Here is a 25,876-nt window from a genome sequence, read left to right on the forward strand (position 1 = left end):
GTAAGGAATAAGATTTGGAGGCACAAACTGCATTTTTTCTTTAAAAGTCCAGTAAAAAGTGGGATACAATGATCAATATAAGGGGGTGATAATTGTTATCAAAATTATAATTTCAGCATCCTTCCAAGTTTAAACAATATCCAAAGTTGCTCCTAGGTTAGATACTGTTACTTGTTACCTGATATTTGAATAGGTCAAAAAAGCTCCAGCAACTCTTGTAGTTCAGGAAACAACTTGTTTCCCGAACTACAAGTGTTGCTGGAGCTTTTTTGACCTATTCAAGACTCTTTCTATCCAAGCACCTTGGAAGTTGGTGAAGTTGTGCCACTACTTTTTGACCTTTGTTACCTGATATTTAAAACTCTCCATCAAGGTTTGTACTGTCTCTCTCAGTCTGCTTTGGCTCCTGTTTAAAGAATTTCAGTTTTGTCCTCATTCAGGTTTAAAACAAGTCCTGGCTCATCCAATGGGGGTTGGCAGAGCATTTGGGTTGTGTGGTGAGGTGAAGCAGAAATGTAAAGCTGGGTATCATCTGCATAAAAGTGATAACTAAAACGGTGGCGGGAAATAAGAAGAAGTGGAGGTATGCTCAGTGAACATCTTCTCTTTGAATTCATTCATAGAGTCAACCAGAGATTAGCATTAAAATTGTGCCAAGTGTTTAAATTCAAAACATTTTTTCCCTCACTTCTACACTTTCTACACTTTTCTTGTGTGTTATCTTGATGCAATAATTTTGCACAAGGAAAGGTCATTTCACACAGATAAAAGTGGTGTTATAGACTGTAACTCTGAGCTTCTTACAGGAATGCATTTCTTCTGTTTTGAAAGATAAGACACACAGAGGGGGAAATATAATGGATTTTAAATGTCAGATGTTTCTTCATGGTTTTCGTTTAACACTGCTGTACATGCTAGTTATGGATGTGACAAAGGTTTTTAACACCCTTTGATTGCCTCCTCTTAATTTATAGGCTGCTGTAGTTGTGTTGAACATTAAAATATAAAAAGCACCCAGAGACACGAGAGAGGCTCAGGCAGGGGGCACATGGAAACCTGCATGGTCAGCGTGGTCAGTAATGGGAAATAAAAATGTGGAAGCTTGTTGTTGAAGGATAACGTATAGTGAGCAGGTGGTTTTGCAGATAAGAGCTCTGACAAGACAAAGCTTTTTCCAACCCACTTTATAATTACCAATCAGAATCCAGTATCCCACACAACATGGAGTGAGATACTTTAAATGATCCCTTTAATACTTGAAGCTTCTCCGATGAAAAACAGTTCAGACCTGACTCGTTGAACAGTCTCTGCTCCTGATTCATTTGCGTGGGTAGGGGAGCTTTCACAAACACACTCCTGCTCACACCCTCTGTCTGTCAGTCTGAAACAACATAATCCGCGCAAAACAAAAACCTCAATGTCTCCGTTGTTTCTGTTTCTAGCTATTTGTTTCACATTTACATGAGAGCTGGGACACGCTGAGGTGTCTTTACATGACAAATAGGAGGAGATGGGAAAGTGAAGTGCATGTTTGTATTTCAGTTGTCTTAAGCTTCAATACAGGGCAATAACTCAAGTAAATTGTTAAAAGGAGATGATAAACATTGTTTTCTTCATTTTTTATTATTATAAAAAGATCTTTTTCACAGTGGAAGGTTGCTTTTGAGCTTGTGATGGTTCTATGGTTCATTATTTGAGGTCATTTCTTCTTTCAAACACAATTACACTTGTTTTTCTCCTGACACGGTTGATGAACATTGATGATTACACAGAAAATGCAATAAAACGGGAGGAAGTAATTTGATAGACTTTCACCACAGGAAGGATTCAAAGAAAAACTCACTGCCACTTTTTTTTTTTTTAATCTGCAGTGATCGCTCCCAAACACACGCTGACAGCAGAGTGATGATGGCTGTGAAGTCTCTCACTAATATTTACAGGATAATGTTAAATTCAATCTGACTTAAGTCACTGATGTGCAGAAGCTGCTGAATCCCTGATGCAGATTTGGGCACAGAGTGGAAATGAGAGACGCTCTCTGCTCCCTCCCTTCATTCATTGACTGCAGCCTTGGAGCTGCGCAGCCACAGGCACTTAGCTTCACTTAGAAACAAGCGCACGAGTCCAGAATCACGTCACAGACAGTGGAGTGAATGTGATCCTGATTTCAGCTGAACAGACTGTTAGAGTTACGCTCAATATTTCACCAGACCTTTGTTAAATAATAACTATGGTGCATTAGTGGAGGTTCTTAAGTGTTTCTCAAACAGGAAGGATCACGTCAGTGCCCTCAGTGGTGACCAATATTTTAAGGTCTTTAAACAGGTAAATATAAACTCATGGTATCTTAACCAAAGGGTGGCATACTGCATTCATTTGAAAAAAAAATCCTCCTGTTTTGCGAGATACTACTTCATAAAAACAGAACTCATGTTATTACAAATATGTGCGAACATCTGGGCAACTGAAGCGGCGTTTCGCACCATTTATTCAAACACGTTAGCGTTCTTGAAATACTAAATTAAAACTCTGCATAAAAATGTCTGGTTATTCTATGTTCAATCTCCAGAAACGATATTACAGCATAGAGTCAGTTCCCATTGAGTCCTGATCATAGACTGTATAAAATATGGACGTAGTCTCTGCAATGTCACTCTTCTGCTTCTGATACAGTGAAATGAAGTCGATCTGCAGACACAGCCACGCTGGATATGATCCAGGCTTTGAGCTTCCTTTCTAACAGCTACAAGATGCCCGTCAGTCATGTGAGCTGAGCTGTGTCTCTTACTGGACAAACAGATGATCCTACTATTTTCCAAGCCACTGATTTAGAAAAAAATCACCCCAGTACAGTGTGCGTTGATAGCGAAATTAGCATTTCAGACTTAAAGCTATGGTCCATGATTCGGAAGCTTGGTAATTATTAGTAACACAGTTTATGAGGCCATTATGGTCCGATGGTCCGATCTACGCAATATAAAAAGCAAAAAGAGCTAAAAAATCCATTTGGTACATCAGCTGCAAAATGGTATAATAATTCACCAATCCAAACCGCCATTCCCCTCATTTCGGGTTTTTGCGCGACTCTATCCAATTCCCTGTCTCTCCTGCTCCGCACTTTCCTGCCCATGGTCCCGCCACGTCCTTCCCCACTACCCCTCTCACGTCAGCTAGCTGCTCAGCTACCGAAGCATCATGGAGCCGAAACCAGGAAGCTGTTACTGTTACCCTCCACAGCAAAGGGAAGAAAACTAAAAAGTTTCAAGGAAAAGGCTGAAGCAAGGAAGAATTATGAGCGATACAGGTGCCAACGGAGACTGAATGTTGAAGAAATATAAAACAGGTGGAAAAAGCTGCAGAGGGATTTGGGGCTGAAGACTGACGCTGAGACAGACGAGTTTCTGTTGAACAGGTAATGACTTTGTTTACCACCGTGGGAGATGTCAGCTGAATAACTCTGGTTAGTCTGTGCCTGTACTAGCTAATGACTGAACGCTGTTGGTTGGAGCGGGTAGGCTCTGTCAACAGATTTTAGCATAAGTTAGCCACGCATCTTTAGCATTGTAAACTGAGCTGGTGAAGACACAGCGAGAAAGTTAAAGCCTCGCCCACAGTCGGCTCTGCTCTGATCAGCTGGCAGTGGCAACGCCAGACCCACTTAGCCGGCTAATTTATGGTTTTGATCGTGCCGCTCCAATTAAAAAAGCTACCACCGTGTGTTACAAGGGGGATGACTGTCTTATTAGTTATACTTTCTACCGGCCAGCCTCTTGCTCTGTCAGAGGGGGCGTGTTGTTAGGAGGCGAGGTAGGGCGATACGAGCTAGGGGGCAGGATCTTGGAACACAGAGTGGAGGGGTGAGTGGGGGGGTGCTCCGTTTTTCAAATGTGTCTCATCGGCCAAACTGGGTTTCGTAAACCATAGCTTTAAGTTGTTTTTTGAACAACCTAAGTCTCAAACGCCGTAAAAGTTTGTTTTGTTTTTTTGCTTGATGTGTACGTGGTTTCTGGTCTTTCTGCAGCCAGCCACAAGTGGCTGAACAGTTGATGAACAGCGACTTTTAGCCCTTCCACATGAACTAAATTTTTCTAAACCAGATGTTGCCCCATGGTTCCGATTGTTACAGAGCAACTGGTGTTTCTAAGTTAAGAGTGACTGTGCTGACTGCTAACTGCCGAGGTGATTGTCGGCTAAGGGTCATCAGTCAACAGTGTCACACTTAACACTGAAACACCAGCGATTGTCAACATTCTAAATCCAGTTTTAACTTGGTGTGTTAGATTCAAAAGTTGTTTTCATGCCAAGGTAGTGGGAGTTCTTTGACATTCATCAAATTATTGTTATTTAGGTAGTATGTGCTTTTTTGGTGGTTACACCCTCATCCTCACTTGACCAACCATTATAGCGTTTCAGTAATTCCTGTTTTTGTCAAATAGCATCCCTTAAAGACATAATTTCTATTTATTTATTTATTTTTTTAAGCGATCACAATACACTGCAGTACATTTCGCACATTTACAACCAAGAGTTCAACTAGGACACAGGACACTTTTGACTGGATCCTTTTCCCTTCCCAGGTACGTAACTATAGCGATACCTTTGATATTTCATCCTCATTTCAGCTTTCAATTCTTATTCTTCTCTTAAATTGTTGAGGGTGTAGTTTTCTCTTCACCACTAGATGTTGCCAAAGACCTATTCTACTGACAATGCCTTCACCTGAGCACACATCGCCACAGCCTTGAGTTCAGCCTCTGTTGTCTGTAAACATGAAATAGTTTTAAGTCCTCATGTTTTGCAGTCCAAATCTTATTAAAAGCAGACTGAAGTAGCTGGAGGACGATACATCAGTTTGTAGATGCCTCGACTGATGATTTTTTTTATAAACTGATCCAGGACGTTTTTAAATCATGTGTTCTGTGTCACCAAGAAACCTGAAAAGGGGAGGTCGCTCTTTGCATTTTAAGACCTTGACCTCCCTTCTATGCATTAAAAGATTTACTGTTTGAGAGCTGAACTGACTGTAGGATTTAATATCTTTTTTCATGGTTTGAGTGCACGTGTCTGTGTATATGTGTCTGAATAGTGTGATAAAGTCTGTGTGTTCTGTGAAATGAAGTGTGGTGTCTGTACAGATCAGCTGGAGCTCTGCGTTCTGTCTGCTTGACTGCTGATTACATCCCCGTCGAGTCTTGTGATGATGCCCTCGACTCTGTCCAGGCGTGAGGCCACTGATAACACAGCCAACACTCACAATCTGCTCGCAGACGTTATTCACAGAGTATTAAACACTCAATCTATTCAATATTAACTAGGATAGAGAGTCACAAGCATGCACAGCAAAGACATGCACAGATCAGCTATATAGGGTTTGCAGAAACACGAGAGAACAGACTTTGAGGGGAGAGGAAGTTGCATGATGTCAATAATGTCATTTGGTCATTTCAACTCTGTGATGTCTCAGGCAGTTTTAAGGCCCTTAATTTAACACGAAAACAAGAAACGAGACATATTTCTACACTTGTAAGTTAAATGTGGCACATATTAAGTCCAATATGACAGTTTAAGATATAAACACTTGCTTAGATTTCCATTTTTTTTTCAGTGGCACACCTCTGGGATCCGTTTCAGGCTTTTTCTTTTTGAAGTTTCTCTATCGAAAGTGTCTAAGCTGGTGTCAAACATTTCTCTCAATGTTCAGATCTGCACAGCTCCTCTCTGGATCTCTCTTGTGAGCCGTAGCTCTAACAGACAGTGAGGTAAACGGGCTGAAACTCTGTAAATAATGGAGCAGGCCTTCAGCTGCTGCTGACGCTCTGACGTGATGCCGGAGCTGCAGCCTCCTCCTAAACACATAAAGGACCCGGAGAGAAAGAGGAGCAGAGAATGCAGCGCTCAGGGTTAGCTCCAGCATCTCGCTTGCTCACTCACTCCTCTCCTCAATACTATACTTGGTTTCCATGGAAACACACTCGCAGCAGTGGTGTCGTGAGGCCGTTCAGATGAGATACGGAGTCTGGTAAACAATCCTGCCATCTGAACCAAATGTGTGTTTATCAAATAATGTGGACGTTAGACTAACGTATGGGCTGCCAGAGACATGAGACAGCAGCTGTGATGACTTTAAGTCCTCCTCTTAAAGTTTTTATTTTGCTGAGCAGCTTTAACTGATGAGAACACAGAAAATCAGTCCAGTCAGAGCTGATTTTTCTGTAAATATGGATTTAAAGAGGAAAAGCTTCAGTGGGAAGTGGTAAACATCACTTCATATGAACAGTTTGTCTTTAATTACGTCTCTTACATCTCAACTTCTAAGTTCTTCCTGCATTTTTAACTCAGTGCTCATACTGATCGTTTTAAAAACATGTCAGATTTTCTTCACATGACAAAACTTATCATCCTTAACATGCAGGGTAATGAAGAGTTCATCAGCACAACCATCACTGGTTTATGGTGTCATTCTGATCACCACAGTCCTGCACGTCAATTAACTTCATCTCACCAAGGCATGAGGCAGAAGTCAAAAGAAATACATGTAAACATGTATCACACGTGTACTTTGGAGCTTCATTAAAAGCAGAAAAAACAACACAAACACCTCATGGTGTTTTGCTAATGATGAAAAACAGACTGAAGATGATATTTCTGGTACAATGACTCTGACACTAGTTTTGCACCAACATTGGACGAGGACCAACATTGGACGAGGACTGACATTGGGCGAGGACTGACATGGAGAAAACATGTTAACTCCACGCAAGAAAGGCTCCTGCTCAGCCAGGGAACCAAACCAGAAATTGTCCTGCTGTTAGGAAACTGCCCTGAGATCTGCAACACCGTGCAGCCCCTGGCTCATATGCATATATAAAAGAAAGAAAGAAAGAAAGAAAGAAAGAAAGAAAGAAAGAAAGAAAGAAAGAAAGAAAGAAAGAAAGTAAAAAAGAAAGAAAGAGAATCTTGTATGAAGTAACAAGATCCTTTTTTTAACAAGCAGACGAGACATTCACACTGTACCAATCTGCTTCATAACACAAGAGCTTTAATGTACAATCAAATGTGAATGCCTTCCCCCTAAGTGTGTTGCACCGTGTCAGTTTCCAGACCAAACAACAAACAAGCCTCTTAGTAGAATGCAATTCTAACTTTGGTTTCCTCTGGTAGACCCTGACATCACCCTCAGACATCCAGAACGATCTCAGAACAGAGCCGTTAGCATGAATGGAGCCAAATGAGGTGGTTCAGGAATCTGTTAAGGATCTTTCACCCTTCAGAGGTTTTTCCAGGCTCGTCCAAATGGGAGGAGCCCCGGGGTGGAACCGGAGCTTAGTGGAGTGATTATACATCCTGTGTGAACCTGGGACGCCTCCAGGAGGAGCTGGGAGAAGGGATTCTGGGTCGACTAATTCAACCTGCTGCCACCATGACCTGACCCCAGATAATTTGACTTATAGATAGATGGATGGATGGATGGATGGATGGATGGATGGATGGTGCAACCAGTACTTTTCAGTCCTCAGTGAGAAACATGACAGCGAACGTTAATTTTGTTCAATTTGTCCCTGGCCCATCACAGTGTCACATCACAGCCACCAAATACTTTGTTTCTTATTCTTATATTAGAGAACAACTGATGTGGAGTTGGTTGGACTTTAAGTGAACACTGGAGATGGAGAGGACAAAAAAAGGGAAATTCATTCATTCGTTTCCCGAACCACTTATCCTGTTCAGGGTCGCGGGTGGCTGGAGCCTATCCCAGCTGTCATTGGGCGAGAAGCCGGGTACACCCTGGACTGGTCGCCAGTCAATCACATGGCTGACACAAAAACAGACAACCATTCACTCACACACTCAGACAATTTAGAGTGACCAATTAATATAACCTGATGAACATGTTTTTTAGACTGTGGGAGGAAGCCGGAGTACCCAGAGGGAACAGGGACAACACACAGAAAGGCCCACTGGCCAAGCTGGGAATCAAACCGGTGACCTTCTTGCTGTGAGGCTGCAGTGCTAACCGCTGTGCCACTGTGCAGCCTGAAAGAGGAAAATTGATAAATAAAATGGAAAATTACATGGAAGAGTATTTAAAGAGGCAAAGTGAAGATGTGGTCCTGCTACTGAAACTCTGTCATGTTTCTTTATCACTCTGTAGCTGTTTTGTGTTAACTTTGTTAGACTTTGTAATGAGCTTCATCCAGCTCACCCCACTTGACCACATCTTGAGCAGAAATAGAAAACACATTTGTTAGGTATCGTGCTTGGACAAGCCCCAGTGTTGTTCTTTAACACTACAGGCACTGATAATGAGAAAATTAGACAAGAGTCTCAGTCCCCTTCAAGTCTCTGGAGTAAAGAGTCCTCTGACAGATTAAAAGCACAGAAAGAGGAGGAAAAAAGAAGGGGCACATGTGTGTTTGCATGCGGCTGCTGTTTTCTCTGGTGAGTGAAAAAGACAAGAAGCAAAAAAAAAAAAAAAAAAAAAAAAAAAAAGGGGGAAGTGAGAAGAGTGAGAAATGTGGCTGAGAAGAGTGTTAATTGAGTATGATCACACCTCCAACATATTCCTTCATGTGAGAGCGACAGAACCAACCTGCCTGCCTGCCGCCCACACGCTCAGTGAAGAACATCAGCATCTTCTCTGTGTGTTTCCCACAGCCTGATTCACAAACTGATGGGAGACTTAATCAGCCCCCCCTGCCTTCATTCTGCCATAAACCTGCCTGTGTGGGCGGACACAGGAGAAAAAACATGGAGTAACAGGGAAGAGATAAAGTTTGTAGAGCTGACAGGGCCACAGCCTCAGCAAATTAAGAGTAGAGCTCATCACCCATTGACCCAAACCACAGCAGTGTGTGCTCAACATGTGAGGATGTTTGCAGCCAACAGTTTAAAACATGTTCATTCATGTCAGAATAAGGACATAAATATTGCTTTTCTCAGTATTCCTCTGCTCAGTATCCATCATCATGCGAATAGCGTTTCCTCTTCAGAAATTAAAGCCGTGGTGAAGACAGCTGAGGCAGATGCTCACTGCAGTTCAGCTATATGTACGCAGAGGTCTGTGCATTCACAAGCCCCCCCCCCCCCCCCCCCCCCCCCTCCTCCTCTCTCTTTCCCTCTTCCAGTCTCTGTCTCCCTCTCTCTCCCAGTCATTCTCTCCCGCCGTGCAGCCGAGCCTGCGACGTTAGCGTTTGGATGGGAAAAAATCTCTCTTTGCTTCAGCCGACGGACGCGCTATCTGGAGGGGGAATAAGTGAAGGTACTGTACCAACCTGCACCTTTCCCTCTAGATATTTTAAAAATATGTCAAATTTATAAATTGTATGTCGCCTGTGAATGATGAAATTAAATGCGATGGATGCAAGCGAGCAGAGCGAGCATGCACCTGCACCACAGACTCCACGGCTCTGCTGGGCTGAGTCCTCTTGGTGCAACAGAGCCCATATGGTGAACTGAAGAGGGGCTTGAAACCATGTTTCTGTGTTTGGGGTTTGCTTTGCTTTTGTTGTGGTTTTAACAGAAGACTTGTGATGAGTACAGTGATGCAGCCTACGTGCATGGAATCAGATTCAGATTTTTTTTTTTGCTGTGTGTCAGTCTACATCTCTCCGTTATGCTACAGTTGTTGCTGCGTACAACAGGGCGCTACTTCTGCATGCTCAGGCTTAAATGCTAAACAGATGTGATTAAAATCTGCGGACATAGATTTAAAGTGTCACATGAATCCGGGCCGGTATTTATGCAGGCTTCTCCGAGGATAGGACGGACGGCCAGAGTGTACGCGCCATGGACAGATGTGCGAAAAGGGATTTAGTATCGAGGGAGGAATCACGCAGAGGGGGATAAAACTGAATGCACGCGCGAGCTGTGTGTACGCGCGTGTGAGTGTGTTATGCTTGTGGTTGTGAGGGTGAATGGCCCAGCTTTCAAGCAGTGTGGGTTACTCACTGGGACGACGGGTGCAACACTTCACCTGCAATGAGGGCTTCGACTGTCAGCTGTCTTTGGTCCTCGTGCGCTCGCGCGTGCTTGTGAGTCAATGGTAGAGAAAGAGAAGCAGCAACAGTGCTCAGTGCTGACCAATGGATGGACCACACAGATTCCTTCGCCCACACATTTTGGATCACCAGGCACGAGATTAAACGCACAAACTGTGAACAACATGCTAAAATGATCCATCACTACGCTGCTCTCAGTAATCGGTAGTGTCTGATCGTGGATTACGGGTCAATCACTGTATTTGTTTCCTGAATGGCAGAGCACGTTGGGCTGAGTGTGAGACGTGTTTCAGCACCATGGATAGCGCACAGTGCTGATGGAGCGTGAAACAGGCCACGAGACAGGACGCTTCTTCTCCGAGCTGATCAGAGTGTCTGAACATGATCTGAATGTATAATCTAAAACTAGACTAGACACCATTTTCTTCTTCTTCACTTTGGTGTCAGGAGGGCAGGATGAACATTTGTTGTGACTCATAGGGAATCAATCTGTTCAGTTTTCATCTTGAACCTGTTGATAACCAGAGTCCCATTCACGATTTACTGATTTTGAAGACGGTCCTACATCCTGGTGTCTCTGAATGTGCTCATTTATATATCACAATTTTTGTATACTTATATTTTTGTGTCCCACTTTTACCTAACATTGTTAGCAATATCCCCCTTTTTAGTTTAAGTCAAGTATCACATGTGTTAATAGGAGAACAAGTGATAGGGGTCTTTGAAGGAGCACAGAGTTGCATTGAAAAAGCAGGTAGACTCAACATATCTTGTGTGAAAATCCATTCTCCTCCCAAAAGCTCAAACAGCTCCTAAAAGTACAAAAATACAAGTATTGACTGAATTGATATTGTCTTTTAGACCAGTGGTTCCCAAAGTGTGTGTTTGTTGGGGTGGACTGGAGGTCACAATAGCCTGGGGAGGTTGGGAAATGTCTTCCAAAAAGCGTTACTCATCCTAAATTTCTTCTGTTATTGTAAATATAAACAAAAAGTGGTTAAATTTAACAATAATGCAAACAGAAAATCTGATTTCCATATTTCTTTGACTGCGCCAGGATAAAAACAGTATCACTGGAGGTGGTTTAAAAAAGAAAACACAGGGTTCCTACAGAGGTCGTGAGATGAAAAGTTTGGGAACCCCTGATCTAAATGACTGTATTTCTGAAATAAAAATTCAATTACAAATTATATGAAGTCAAATTTTTTGTTCCTGCAGCTTAAAAATAGATTAATTGGAATCCAATAAAGAAGTCAGGAAACCTGTTCCACTCAGTTAATGTCTGTCCTAAACTCAGGATGTGAACGTCAATAATGCCGCACTGTTTCTTCGGTCACTGGCTGATCAATGGTCAATAAGCGCTCCATTTTGTTCTGCTTACTATGACAGGGGGTTGTACTGCTTGGACTCTTTTTATGAAGTGAATTGAATTTTATTCCACTTCTGTTCATAAGGAAATCCTCCACTAGTGCCCTTAATGCCAGCGTTCAAACTCAGCCTCATAAATCATCTGCTGTACCTTTCTTCTGTTTTTACCCCCCCCCCCCCCCCCCCCCCTCTGGTCTAAACATGTCGCTTCTTACGCTCTCCACCGGCTCCATTCATTCCACCCCATCCTGCTTATCTCCCTAAACCCATTTCCCCCTGATGTCGATGATTCCTGATGTTGCCCTGAGAGGAATGATGAGCAGTCTCAGAATCAATTGCAATCACAGATCAGTGGTGTTCCTGGAAAAAGGGAAGAAGAAATCAGTAGGGAAGGCAGTCCTGGAGACCTGAATAATGACCACCCACCTACCAAACCCACTGCCTTGTTGCTATGTAATCTTCAGTTCATCAGTATACTATTGAACTACGTTAGCCATAACTCAGGGGATCCATAGCACTGTCTGTTGGCTCTGCTCTCGAGAGGTGATGGATGCTACACTGGGAGAAACCTGAAGTGTAATTTTCTTCCTGCTTGCTCCTCTTGTGTGAAATCCCAGACATGCAAACGGATTCTGTGAATTCACTTGGTGGATAAAATAAGGAAAAATAACTACAGTGCAGTTGAAATGCTGGATTACTGGAGCATCACAAAAGCAGCAAAGAAAACATGAGGATTAATCACATGGGAAAGGCAGTCTGGAACATAATGCCTTCAAAAAATACCATTTCAAATAGAGAAACATTATACCAACCAAATAATCCATGTATGTCTGTGCCCTCTGAATAAACTCTCACTTAACCTGATGGATGACTGGAGCTTCGGGAGATCAAACCAGCAGCTTCTCAATCTTTGACGGGATTTCCATCAGCTGTCCAAGCCAATTGAGATTAAGGAGGACAGAACTTGAGTGGTTATTGAATAGTTAATAAGAGGAGCCATTAGGGCCTTTATACCTGTCTGACCTGAGTGCACAGAGACGCTTGGCTGACACCATTAATTCACCTTTCACTAACAGGCACAGGTCATGCATTTAGAGATGTCATGCTGATCAGGGTTGTTAAACCTCTATATGCTGATCTTTATGTAAATTTCCTGCTTGGCTTCCTTTTGAGAGATGTTGACTTGATAAAATATGCAGAATGCATTAGTCATACAATGATAATGTGCAGTGTGTCCCTGTTAGCTTGATGGACTCTGAACCATATGCTGTCTCACTATCCAGACTTGGATCTGTTGAATTGTTGGTGTCATCTCGGCTTTACTGCGGAAATTAACCTCAAAGGCACAATCTAGTTGACAAATGTAAACATTTACCTGAGTGTACCTGGCTGCTCTGGGTGCTGTGGCTGTTTTGGTTTCCATTATTGTAGTGCTCTTTCTAATTCTCAGGGTTTTGACCCCAGTGAGGGCCGTTTGATCATTTCCTGGGGTCACTCCTTGATTGTTGATGAAATAGTGTCGTTTCAAACTTTCTGTGTTAGCTGCATGTGTTTGGCTGTGATATTACTCTTGGGGGACGTGAACAACTCTGTAGTCTAAACAGATTGTTCCTGACCCATGCTACGTCAATCTTCTAATTTACAAAGCAGTCTGTTACTATAATTATGTGTTTTCTATTTATTCTCCACACTGTCTTATGCAACATAAATATGCAAGAGGCCCGGTCATGAAAATGCAGATCAGGCTTTAAACTAACCTTAATCCACACTTTAACATCTCATATCATTTATCCTCTTGTCTTTTCATGTGTATACACTGTCTGTTTAAGCAGAGATTTATCTTTAAAAAGAAAAATATAAGCCTCTGTTTGATTTTGCATGAAAAGATGTAAATTTCTGCATGATGCCCGCTGGAATCCAGGGCTGCTGTATTGTGCAGCGATACACTGTGTGCTCATATGTCTCTGATCCTCGGCGTATATTCCAGGGAATCAGTGTCAGCTCTCTGGCCCACATTTAGCAATCTCAAATCTTTGGCTTACACCTCTACTCCTCCTCCCTGGCCTCCTCTTGGCTGCCACACCCTCCAAATCGATTTCAGTATCCATCAGGAAGGATTACCCAAGGATCCTGAGAGGGATAGCCCTCGGGAAACATTAACGCTCGCTCACTCCTCCACATCACAATCTTGGCCGCAGCACACTGTGCTCTCTTTGAGCCTATCATCTGTTGCAGCGCTCTTTACAATCAATACAACAGACATGTTTCGCAACAGCCGTCAGTCCTTCACTGCCAGGAACCTGTGGGAGGTCTCCTTGGGCAACAGACCGAGAGAGACATGGCAGACAGAGATTTGTGATGAGGTTTGTGAAAGGAGACAAGAAGTTTGAGATACTCAGTTAAATTAGGGGAACTTTAGTAGGGTGTGAAAGTGTTAAAAGAGTAAACTGCTGCTTTTATGGGAGCTCTGTGGGAAGATGAGACAAGAGGGGGAAAGTAAAACAAGCAGAAGTGAAGGAAACATGTCAGACATGTCAAACATAGTATTTTAATTACAATGAAGAACAAGTTTAGAAAAGTTTAAGCTAGCAATGTTAGATCAATGGCCGCGTTTCCACCAAAAAGTCCGGCTTGGTTCAGTACAGTTTGGCACGGTTAAGCCTGATCCTGTTTGCGTTTCCACAGCAAATTGTGCCCCCTTGTGGTAGGCCGGGTGTCAAGCCGGATGCCGAAAGCCGCATCTGTTACATAACAGCGTGACGCCATAGCAGCGCAACACAGTGTACCCCACTAATAAAATCAACGAAGAAGAAAAACGCGACACAGTAAACAAAGAGCAACGATGGACGACATCCAGCATTTCGTCCTCTTTGTGATTGGCATGTGGTTTCATGTTACAAAGTGCAATCAAACTTTGTTTCAGAGAAAACTCTGTGCCACCAGGAAAAAATACAGCTGCTGTCCCACAGTAAGTGACAATTTTTTCGACCAATCAACAGTCTGAAGTGGTGTAGCTCCACCTTCTGAGATAGGATCTGTTTACTCTGGCACCCATACAAAAGGGTGCCACAAAGTGGGATGGCTCGTCTTGGTTCTTTGGGGGTCTGTTCCTGGATGAGTCAGTGGAAAATGCCGTAAAAAGCGTGCTGTGCCAAGACAAACTGAACTGAACCGCTTGGTGGAAACGGGGCCAGTGATAGCTCCAAAGTGAACTTACAGTACTCTGCTTGAAGCTAACTCAACAAATGTTGAGTCATTTTTAAGAAACCAAAAATAGATCAATAATTGAATCAGCTGTTTGTTTATAAACCAACTATTTCCCATCACCTTTTGATCAAGAGACAAATCAAAATGAGCCGACTTTATGAAACCACTGAAATCCCATCCTTCAGTGAACCCTCAGCCGTCTGCGAGCAGGAGCCAGTCATCCGCTGATACTGTATTTCTTCTCTGATGTTAATAGATTCACAGCTCAGAGCTTTACGACTGTAATTGCAATGACAAAGTGGAGCAATACGAGCTGACATTGACAAAATGTTTGTGACGGGGAAAAGCTGTTGAGCAGAAAGAGAAGGGTGCAGCGACGCGTGTCTGTCCGAGGGAAGGTGTTGGTTTGTGGTGTGGGGACTCTGAAGCTGTGTTTTCCACGGTGGATGAAGATGTAGGTCCTAATTTCTGAACACCGGGAACTCTCCTGCTTTCCTCAAACAGTCAGATATATCACTTGTTCAGAATATTTGATGTTTGAAACTCAAAAGCAGTGTGCTGTCAATCATCTACAGCGTTAGTGATAGAATAAAGAAAGTGTGACGGTACTGTTTTATCTTGTAGGACATAAAGATGCGTCACTTACAGTTTGACTCTCAGAGGAGCTTTGTCACATTTTTAATGCTGCTAATGCTCTGTCTTTAACTCTGTGAAGCTTTTGGTAGCGCCATTTGTGAGCGGAGTTTTATAAATAAACCAACCTCACCTCAGACTCAATAATTAAAACCGATGATGTCATTTTTTTCTGGTGGCATCTCTGTGTCATCCTGAAGCGTACAGTCTCCAGACTCTGAACTCAAATCACACATTAAAAAAAAATCTTTTAACTTTACAGTAACACTGAACTTACTGAGCACATCGAGCTCTGCACTGAGATCACATCGTGCCGCCACGTGCACCATAAAGGAAGAGAAATCTTCTCACGTCTCTGATCTTCAGCGAATCCTCGTGTTTGGATGATTTTAATAACCACCCAAGGAAGAAAAGATCATGACATGACTCACACAATATGCAGCTGTTACTGTTAGCGCTGCTATTTTCAGGCTCTTACTGCAGAGCTCTTTGGGCTCACACAGAATCTGTTTCATGTTTATTTTCTGCTCAGTGTATCCTAAAGCTGTCTGAATGTAAAATACATTGAAGAATCAGGTGGATGTGCGGCTACAGGGAGCTGATTTAACATATTAGAGCTCATTATCAGAATAACACCCTCCTAAATGGTTGCATTGCTATGCAGAAATAAAGCAGATTAAAGTTTTAGGAGCTTTGAAAATCTATTTAACCAAACTTGAACATTTATAAGACTGAACATCTTCAGGAACACTCTGACCAAATATATCTCTGCACTGTTTTAATGATTGTTTACATTCAGAGGTGTTGACAGGGATGTTTCAGGAAGCTGCATGAATCATGAGCCCTGCACGACATGCATGAAGTAATGTCTCTCCCTCTGTGAGTGTGTATCTGCTGAGACAGTGTGCGTTTGTGTGTTTACAGTATGTGTGTTAAGTAAGGACACCATCTGCCATCATCTTTGCTTTGTGCCAATCCCCCACCCTTGTTAACCCACACCCATGCTCACAGACACAAAATCCGAAGAGTATGAGTTTGATCAAGAAGATGAAAATGTCACCGTGGAAATTTGTGTGTGTGTGTGTGTGTGTGTGTGAGGGAGAGAAAGAGAAGCAGAGTGGGTGTGATGCAGAGCGCTGTGTAATTGTTAAAGAGCGATGAATAAAAGGCTTAAAGGAAGAGCAGGAGGGAGAGTTGTGGTATTTCGACTTGTACTTCAGCCTTTGGCATTTCACATTTACATCAGATGGAAGCCTACATACGCACACACACACACTCACAGACACACACAGACACACAAATACAGAAATACAGTTAGACAGAAACTTGCACACACGTACAAAGTGGATTTTGGAATAATGCCTTGTTTTTCTCTGAACTGCCCTAGATTCATTTGGCATCTGTGCTGCACACTCATCTCTCTCTATCTCTCTACTCTTCGTCTTACACACACACACACACACACACACACACACACGCACGCACACACACACACACACACACACACACACACACACACACACACACACACACACACACACACACACACACCCTGACACTCTCCTTCTATCACACTCTTTTTCCACACTGCCTCTCTTCCTCTATTCTTCTCTTTATCCGTCCTTCTTTCCCTCGATCTCCTTCTCTTCTGAGATCTTGGTATAAATATTTTAGCTTTGTCACCCACTCTGCATCTGCAGCTTCACAGAGACAGTATTCCCCCTGTATGTGTGTGTGTGTGTGTGTGTGTGTGTGTGTGTGTGTGTGTGTGTGTGTGTGTGTGTGTGTGTGTGTGTGAGCCTGTCTGTATGTCTCGGCACAGTTTAGTTGGGTGACTGTTCTGCTGTTGAAGCATCTGTTTGGATTCTACACAGACTTTCAAAACGTTGGTTGGCTAAATAATTCTTTTTTGGTCTCAAATGAGCCAAAAAGCCAAATAAAGATGTTCGCCCTGTCCTAACTTTACCTTTGCTTTATCACCTGGACTGGAATAATAAAGGGATATGATGCAGGACGTCTGGTCTGTGTAAAACTCTCTGTGTGTGACGGCTCACGCTGCACTGCGGTCGCTGAGGGAAAGGATTTTACAACTATGGAAATATTTTAACACACCAGCTGAGTTATCTTTAGTCACGATCACACCAGTACAAACTCAGACTTGATTTGTCCGCAGCAGAAGTAAGGCTTGTTTATTGAATCCCCTTGAATAACCCAGAAGTTTCAGACATTAATAAGACGGCTCCGTCGTTTCACGCTGGGATGAAGTCTTTTCCAGTCGTGGTTGTTGTGTTTTCAGTGTTTTTATCAATCCACTCTGTATCAAAATCCAATAATCTAACCACACACCCACAGACATAGAAAAATAAACTTAGTGGAGTTTGATTTCTGTCCATGTTGAATATTCATGATCTGTGTTTGTTTCTACTCTGAGAACATGTTGTTTTTGCTGTTGGCTTAAATCTGAGAGGTTAGCATACCTCTCTTCTTTTCTAACGACTGACACAGAACTGATTCATGTTTTTATTTCACTTCTTCATAAGGTTTTGGATACTATGATCTGTACGGGACAGTTTATAACATTTTCCTGGTAGGGGAGACCGGGTATGGTTGTAACGTTTTTTTGCTTCACCACCTCCAACTCACTGAATTTTTGAGTCAGAGTTCTCAAACTTTGGTGCAAAGTACCCACATTAGATAACTACAGATGACACCAATTCAAACCTCTGCAAGAATATCACAGGCCTCACCAGGTGATGTCAAATACATGGTGGCCCTTTGTTACAACTATCCCCACTACCGGGGTAGGTTGAAACACATGCAGGGGTAAGATGTAACAGTTGGACAAAAGAAGCAAAAACATAGGTTACTTGAAATAGATCAATCCAGAACAGTCTCTCTCTCTCTGTGACTGACAATAATTCACTTCCTGTTTAACTCAAGAGTTCATCCTTAACAGTATGTGCGCTTAAACACTACAGTATATCTGTGTTAAGAACACATAGGTCTGACAAAAAAAAAAAAAAGATAATAAAATAAAATATAAAAATAAAAGTCACAATGGTGACAAATGGTGTATTTTTGAAAACCTGGAGTGATGGCTTTTTTTTTTTCCTAAGGTGCAACATTTCCTCCTGGTCCTCAGAGAAAACCTTGCTGCTGCTCCAGCAACCTACACTGGGAAATCACTGGGTCCAGTAACTTACACTGGGGTATACTATTGTATAAGTACTCTACAAAATATAGTCTTAGTGAAACATTTACTTTCTTACCTTAAAATCAGTTTTTTTTCTCTATAGAACCTGCATTCACCTGTTTCCAGCTCTGACAATCACCGTGTGTGATCAGGGTGGAAGTGGGCAAATATTGAAAGGATCATATTACTTCTATCTTATCCCTGATTGATGGAATTGCTGGTGTTACAACTCTCCCCATGTTACAATCACACTCAATCTCCCCTATAATCCATTTTTAAAATGTCAAACACTGGTTTTACTTACAGTTTGCTTGGGTGTGATGTAAAATACTCATGTTTGAGGAGAAAAAAAAACAGCCCTGAAAGCCTCTCAGAGAGCTCCTTTTGTCTCCTCTTTTCATTATTCACTCAGTTTGTCCTCTGAATTCAGTACAAACTTTATTTTGGCTGCAGGTTGTCTTATGAAGGGTTGAGAGGCAGTGTTTAGTGTGAGACTGACTAAAGCTGCAGGGAGTGAGCAAAGACTTGACACGGAGGAAGCATTAACATCTCTTTGTGCGGGTTTAAAAAATTCTGCTATTCTGCTTGTCATTAATTTAAAGCATGATATAAAGTAACAATGTTGGGCGCTCACTTTAAAGTGCAGATTTTCAAACGGTTACATACTCATGTGTTGTCGAAATCTCTGAATCCTTCTGTTAACTGCTCAAAACGCTCATTTTCTCAAACAGCATGAGATCTTGATAAAACTTCCTGAAATTATGAGGTCATTGTATAAGGATCACCTAACTGGTTCATAAAATATTGGAGGGGCGGGCCTCAAACACCAAGGTTTGGCCAATCAGAGAGAGGCAGGTTTTTGGAGCAGGGAGTCTTAAAGGGACAGCATCCAAAACAGAGTGTTTCACTCAGAGGCTGAAATGTTTTCTGGCACACTACTGAGAGAAAAATATTGTTTTTCTTTAGAGCTGTAAATCAAGTAAAGTTCCTACAGGGGCACCACAGGGACAATTTAAAGACTAAAAAAGGACATGCAAGTTGTGGATTTACATTTTCAGAGTAGAGGTGAAGTAGAAATCAAAACATTTGGCAGCAAAACGTCTGCACAGTAACTTCAATGTCCTTAAAGTAAGGATTTATCCCTACCTGACTGTGTGCACAGAATAACTATGGCTGATTGGGACTCAGTTGTCCTCTTTACTGAAGCATGCATCCCTTAACGCAGCCAAATAGCTTGTTTGTGTAATTTAGATTTTAGAGAAGTGAGGAGGACTGCTAAACAAATTTGCTGAAGTAATAAAGAAGGAAGAAGTCAAGCTGCACTGATTTCACAAACATCCTCCCTCTGCTCCGCCACTGGCCAGGATCTTATCTCATTGATTTCTGCAGGTAAAATAAAACTAATAGAAATGAGGGCTGAGTTTAGACACAATATTTTGTTTCTGCAGCGCTTTGAACCTTTATAACGTGATCTGTCTTACCGAGATGTGACTTCAGAACGAGCACTTCAAATTGTGCTCAAGCAGAGTACTTCAGTGAATCACAGTAGTTTCTTTCCACGGCTGGGAGAGCGAGGCTGACAGGTGTTTGGGTTGCAGTGAAATTAAACTTTATTCCGGGGATTAGAGATTAAGAACAGATCTAAACCTGCAGCGTGCAGGAACACATCTGCACTCAGGAGCTGCTCGTAGTAAGCACACTGTTTTATTTCTTTTCCTTTTATTTTTTTTTAACTCCACTCTGTCTAAACCCTGACATTAGTTGTGTGTTTATGACTTTATAAACAAAAATAGAACTGCTCTGGTGCTGGTCTCGTTCAGTTCACTTCTGATGCTGTGTTAGGCTTGGTAAACTTCTCTGGCTGACAGTCTGGAGTCACGGAGGCTAAAATGCAGAAATAAACTGTTGAAGGAATCAATATTTAAACCAATGCCACCTCTCTCCTCAGTCAATAACACAATTGATCGCTCCACATCCTCTGTTAAAGCTAGCCAAGGGAATTGCAATTGTTGCATCTTTTTTATATTTTGAGTATTTTTTATAGTTATGTGCAATTTTTTCCGGTGTGTGTTCCCTGCAGAGCTGAATCATACAGACTGGCTGCAGGCCACGAATGCTAACATATGCTGTAAAATGTGCACAAATCTCTGAGAAACTCCCCAAACTGCAGGCAAGAACACAATGACACACACACACACACACACACACACACACACACACACACACACACACACAGACACACACACACACACACACACACACTTGACACACCTCTCTGCGGCCCTGAGGGTTCAAATGATTTCACAAATGCTTGCACTTAATCCACCAGCCAGGCGACAAAAGCTTAGACCTGTGTGCAAATGTGTGTGTGTGTGTGTGTGTGTGTGTGTGTGTGTGTGTGTGTGTGTGTGTGTGTGTGTGCATGCTGCGGTGTAGAAGCACTCATTTTGGGCGTGTGAGCGAGATTGCGCTCATTTTCAATGTGTGACGTGAGCAGAAATGTGTTAAAGTTGATGAACTCTGGGGAAATGGTCCGATGCGCGTGTTTGTTTACATATTTATTTCAAAGGCTTTTATGAGACGTATTAAATTTTGTTCTTGTTTTCATTCTCGTAAAAAATCCAACTAACGAGGACATTAAAAGCTCATAACTGCCGTTGTTCTGTTAAATGATATCACATGTTTAACACAGGATGAAGACGCTCAAACAGCTCTCCTCTGTAGGAATGGGCAGTCAGCGGAAGCAGGATTCAGATTGAGTAATTTGTTGGGTTTTTGTGAAGGAGAATAATTTCAAAGATTCACAAATAAAAATTCAACCTTTTGCTGAACACAGAATCTGCAAAGCTGGCATAAACTTTGAACAAATGAGTTATTTTGGGCTGTCTCTTAGAAACTGGGCCGCAGTTTTTCTGTTACATAACTTCAGCTGAAACTAACATAGATTACATCTCTGATTTATGATAATTCAAAGAGGTGCGGATTATCAGGCTCACACAGAAACAGTGTTGTTCTGTAATAGTGTGATTAAAAGGAGCCAAAGCTTTTTGGTTTTAATCAAAATCCAAACATGAATCATTGCTTTGAATATTACAGTTTTCATATGAATTATTGTTGTTACTAAAACAAAAGATGCTTTGGCCAGAGTCAGTCAGCAATCAATTAAGATCAAACTGTCCTGCTCTTAGCTGAGGTCAGAGGTCGCTATTCTTTTTCTCAATTGAGACTTTCTCATCTAACATTTATGGTGCTATCTTTATCTGAAGAGTTAGACAGTAACAGAAATACTGTTCTCTCAGTCACCATAGCTTCCTGTGCACAGACAAGCGAAGCCCAGCGTCCAGGCCAGCCCACTGCCTCATAGACCCCCAGAGACGCTGAGCGTCCGATGGGCGGGACAAAGCCCAGCGTTTATCCAATGACCGTCCAGTTTTCACAGTGGAACAACCCACTCTACGCTTCCCCGCTGAAGTCAGAAGACGCTCAGCATCCGACTGTTAAAGCGCTGAGACGCTGCGGGGATGAATGAGAAGGAGGTGGAGCCAGTTACCTGTGATAGGGAGCTGATTCTGAACAAAAGATGAAGGAATTCTAGCTCATATTTTGTCAATGAAATGTACACACAGCAGAGCATATCACCACTTTTTGGGGACATTTTAGGGGAAGCTGAGCTTCCCTTGCAGTCTTAGAGCAATCGCCACTGCAGTAATGTAACTATTTTTCTGGGTAAAAAGTAGTGTAACGTGTTACTGAAAACATGGTAATGAAAAATAGTTTATTTTTAAGTTGGACACATTACTTTTCCCAGGGAATAATTTGACAGCAACACTGCCTCAGCTGTGCGCATGCGCCATAGTCACAGGCTCTTATTCATTAGCATTAGCATGCAGAGAGCAGTCAGTCATCATGGCATTATTGTTTTTCTTGTCAAGTGCTCTGTGGCATTTTTCAAAATAAAGAGCACCAAAGAATAACCTGTTATGTTCTCCATGGTAGAACTTTATTTAGGCCTACACACATTTAGGAAATGAGCTAGTGTTCTGCCCAAAGTCGAGTACCATAAAAGTAACATAAAAGTAAAAGTAACTTAAAAAGTTTCTTTCAATAGAGGGTAACTAAGTAAAGTAAGGGATTGCTTTTTCCAGAAGTAACCTGTAAAAAGTAAACACTACTTTTTAAAAGTAACTTGCAACACTAGCAACTTGCAGAATGTATTGGCTTGGAAAGGCTAACGTACATTGCTAAAGGCAAAAGGAGAAAGTTTATCCAGCTCTGTGGAACCTAATTTGACCATTATTGAGGCCAGAATTATAGGCTTGGATTGGACAGAAATAGTACATTTATTTTATTATTATCATAAGTATAATTTTAATTTTATTATTATGTAACTATAAAATGTGTGCAAGTTCAGTGCGTAGGAGAGATTGTGTAACTTGTCACTGTGTGTTTGTATGTACGCTTGGGTTTGTCTTATGGTCTGGAACTGTTTATCTGTTATTGTATGTATCTTGTATGTTAAAAAAACGGCAATAAAATATTGGAAAAAAAAACTTCCCCAACACTGCTGACAGAGTACTGCAGAACGTTAAGACACTCCAACCTAGAAACATGAAGTTCTCACGTGCTCAGCGTCAGCCAACTACAGCGTAAAGTCAACACATAAGTATAAACCAGGCTAAACAGGAAGAAAATTAAAATGTGAGGATGAAGTATTTTCAGATAAATATAGAGCGTATATGAGTTTATCTTCGCTGCTTTATGTTGTAAACACTTTTAGGCTTTAACAAACTGATTATGATGTTACTTCCCGACTTCAGAGACTTATCTCCTACTTGGATCACTTCCATCTGTCAGCTCCAGTAGTCCCTCACAGGTTTTTAACTTATTCCCCTCAAAACTATCAAATGAGACACAAATTCTGCTTATGAGAATTAAATCTCACTGATCAAAGTCTTTTGTCTCCAAATAGTGTGGTGATAGCAGCTCTAAGTCCAAACTTGAAACTTCCTCCAAATGTTTGGTAAAGGCAGGCTTACACTGAGGCTGTTGGCTGGAAGAAGAGCTTTGTTTCGCATTCACAGGCTGAACAGACGACATGAATGAAAGGGATGAAAAGAAGAGATTCAGTTTGGTGCTGAAGGACCAATTTGCTGCATAAATGTAAACATGCCTCCGTCGACAAAAAGAAAAGATGCTTAAGCGTCAAAGAGAGGAAACAAAGAGCTGAAGGAGGTCTCTGAAGGGACAGTACTGATGTGCATCTCAAGGATCAGTCTTTATATGTTTGTATCTGAAGAACTGCTGCCCACTGTCAGAGTCTGAACAGCAGCCTTGATGTAGCAAAGATGCATTCAAGCGTCCAACCACACACTAACACACATCTTAAAGGTTTAATGATTGATCAGGAGGGGGATTCATGATACTGACAAGATTCACTAAGTTCAGGTGCAAGTTCACACACACACAAACATCCACACACAATTGAGTCTTTACAAATTGACGCCGACACTTAATAGTTGTAGACTTTTATATTTTATCACCCCGTTTCCATCAAAAAATGCTTCTCTTATCTCTCCTCTCACCCTCCCTCTTTCACTTTATCTCTCTGTCTCTGCTGCCTGGAGCTCTGCAGTCAGGAACCTCGGTGGCAGATTTTGCCTGGCAGTGCGAAGGACACATGCGCCTTGAAGGAAAGGCAGAAAGACAGATGGATGGCGATGGAGATGGACAGTATTGGAGCTCAATTTCAGTCCTCTCTCCTCTCAGTCAGTGATGTTGTCAGGTTTAAAAAAAGTTGTGCTGGTTAGATTTACTTTCAGATTGTACTGGATGAGCCGTGTTTTTTTATAAAAATGAGGAGAATTGGGGTTTTAAATGGCTGAAGGTTTGTAAGATTGATTAAAAACACACAGGAAGGAGACAGTAAGTTCTTCAAAATGACTCCTTCATGGTTGATTAAATGTTTGGCTTCATTATCCAGCAGACAGACAAGGACTCTCCCTCTTACCCTCTGTTTCCCACCTGCGTCCTCCTCATGGTACCACCTTGTTCTTGACTCACACACCTGCTCTCCTCAGACTTCTCCTTTCCTGCCCTGAAGAGTGTTTTTAAAACAGTGAAGTGTTTTTTATGAGTGCTTTGGTTTTAAGCACAGATGCACACATCAATGATGAATGTTGTCCCTGTGTGCAGAGCATGTCAGGGCAGAGTGAGCAGATTTAGAAACCAAATCACCATTTAGAGGTTTGTGTAAACATGACTTTAATCACCTAAAAGTTTAAGTAACACATTGGAAGTCATTATGTCGGTATCCTTTTGTCTGTATTTCTAATTAAGCATGTTTACAAATGATTGGTTCTTTGGTCCAATAATGAGCAGCTGTCTCTCCGTGATGATGGAGGCTGCACCTGACGGCTATGACCCCAGAGTTGATGATGGTAATGCTACAAACCATCATTTAGTGTGGCTTTGAAACAAAGAGCTCTTCAGAGAGCAGCAGCCAAATGCAGCATTTCTGTATGACTTGTATAAGTTAAAGAAGGGTTCGTGTTCCTCTTTGAGTCCTGATCCTGTCCCTCTGGTGTCCTGTTTGGAGCGTTACATGATTTCCAGCCTTTAAACACACTGGTGTTTAGAAAAACCCTAATTTACCTCCTGTCTCTTTAAGGCTCTTTGCTTTATAAACCACATTATCCTCTGATTGGCCAGTCTCCTGGAGGCCTGTTGGGCCAGAAATATGTCAGACCAAGCAGCAACCTCCGGTCTAAGAATATGAGACAATGCGGAAGTGCTAAAATCTGCTGTTTCTCCAGTGTCCACTTGAGGCTGGCTCTAGAAGTACCGGAAGTCACATACACACCAAGCCAAAAAACGTTTTCAAAGCAGAAATTAACCTATTTACAGCCAGTCAAAAAACATCTCCTGTCTGAATCGCTAATTTTACTATCGGCACCCACTGTACGGGGATAAATTTTTTCCTAACTTGGCAATTCAGAGGATATTAAGATCGAGAGCTCCCCCAATCAGAAGCACAGCTCAAGTCACGTGACTGACAGCCGCTCTGTAGCTGCATGCGAAGCCCCCACAACTTCCAATATAGCCGTGACAGCTGATTACGATGTCAGGGAGACTACATCCATGTTTTATACAGTTTATGTGTCAGACGACGTATTTTAAGATGGGCCCGAAACGTGGTGAAAAAGTGGTGATATGTTCTGCTGTGTGTACATTTCATTGACAAAATATGAGCTAGAATTCCTTCATCTTTTGTTCAGAATCAGCTCCTATCACAGGTAACTGGCTCAACCTCCTTCTCATTCATCCCCACAGCGTCTCAGCACTTTGACACAGTTGGACGCTGACCATCTTCTGACTTCAGCTCAGAAGCGTAGAGTGGGTTGTTCCACTGTGGAAACTGGATGGTCATTGGATAAATGCTGGGCTTTGTCCCGCCCATCAGACACTCAGCGTCTCTGGG

General features: G+C 42.1%; 1 protein-coding gene across 1 annotated transcript in view; it reads left to right on the forward strand.

Annotated features, from left to right (window-relative positions):
- The first annotated feature begins 9,133 nt into the window (after positions 1–9,133).
- Positions 9,134–25,876, forward strand: part of elfn2b (extracellular leucine-rich repeat and fibronectin type III domain containing 2b) — a 73,152-nt gene continuing 56,409 nt past the window's right edge. The window contains exon 1 of the mRNA XM_074696519.1: positions 9,134–9,259. The gene's annotated coding sequence lies outside the window, so the exon portion shown is untranslated. The remainder of the gene's footprint in view (positions 9,260–25,876) is intronic.

Source organism: Halichoeres trimaculatus, unplaced genomic scaffold (genome assembly GCF_033239565.1).
Source record: "Halichoeres trimaculatus isolate MK-OKI-2021-1 unplaced genomic scaffold, fHalTri1.1 fHalTri1_scaffold_20, whole genome shotgun sequence".
NCBI lineage: Eukaryota > Metazoa > Chordata > Actinopteri > Labriformes > Labridae > Halichoeres > Halichoeres trimaculatus.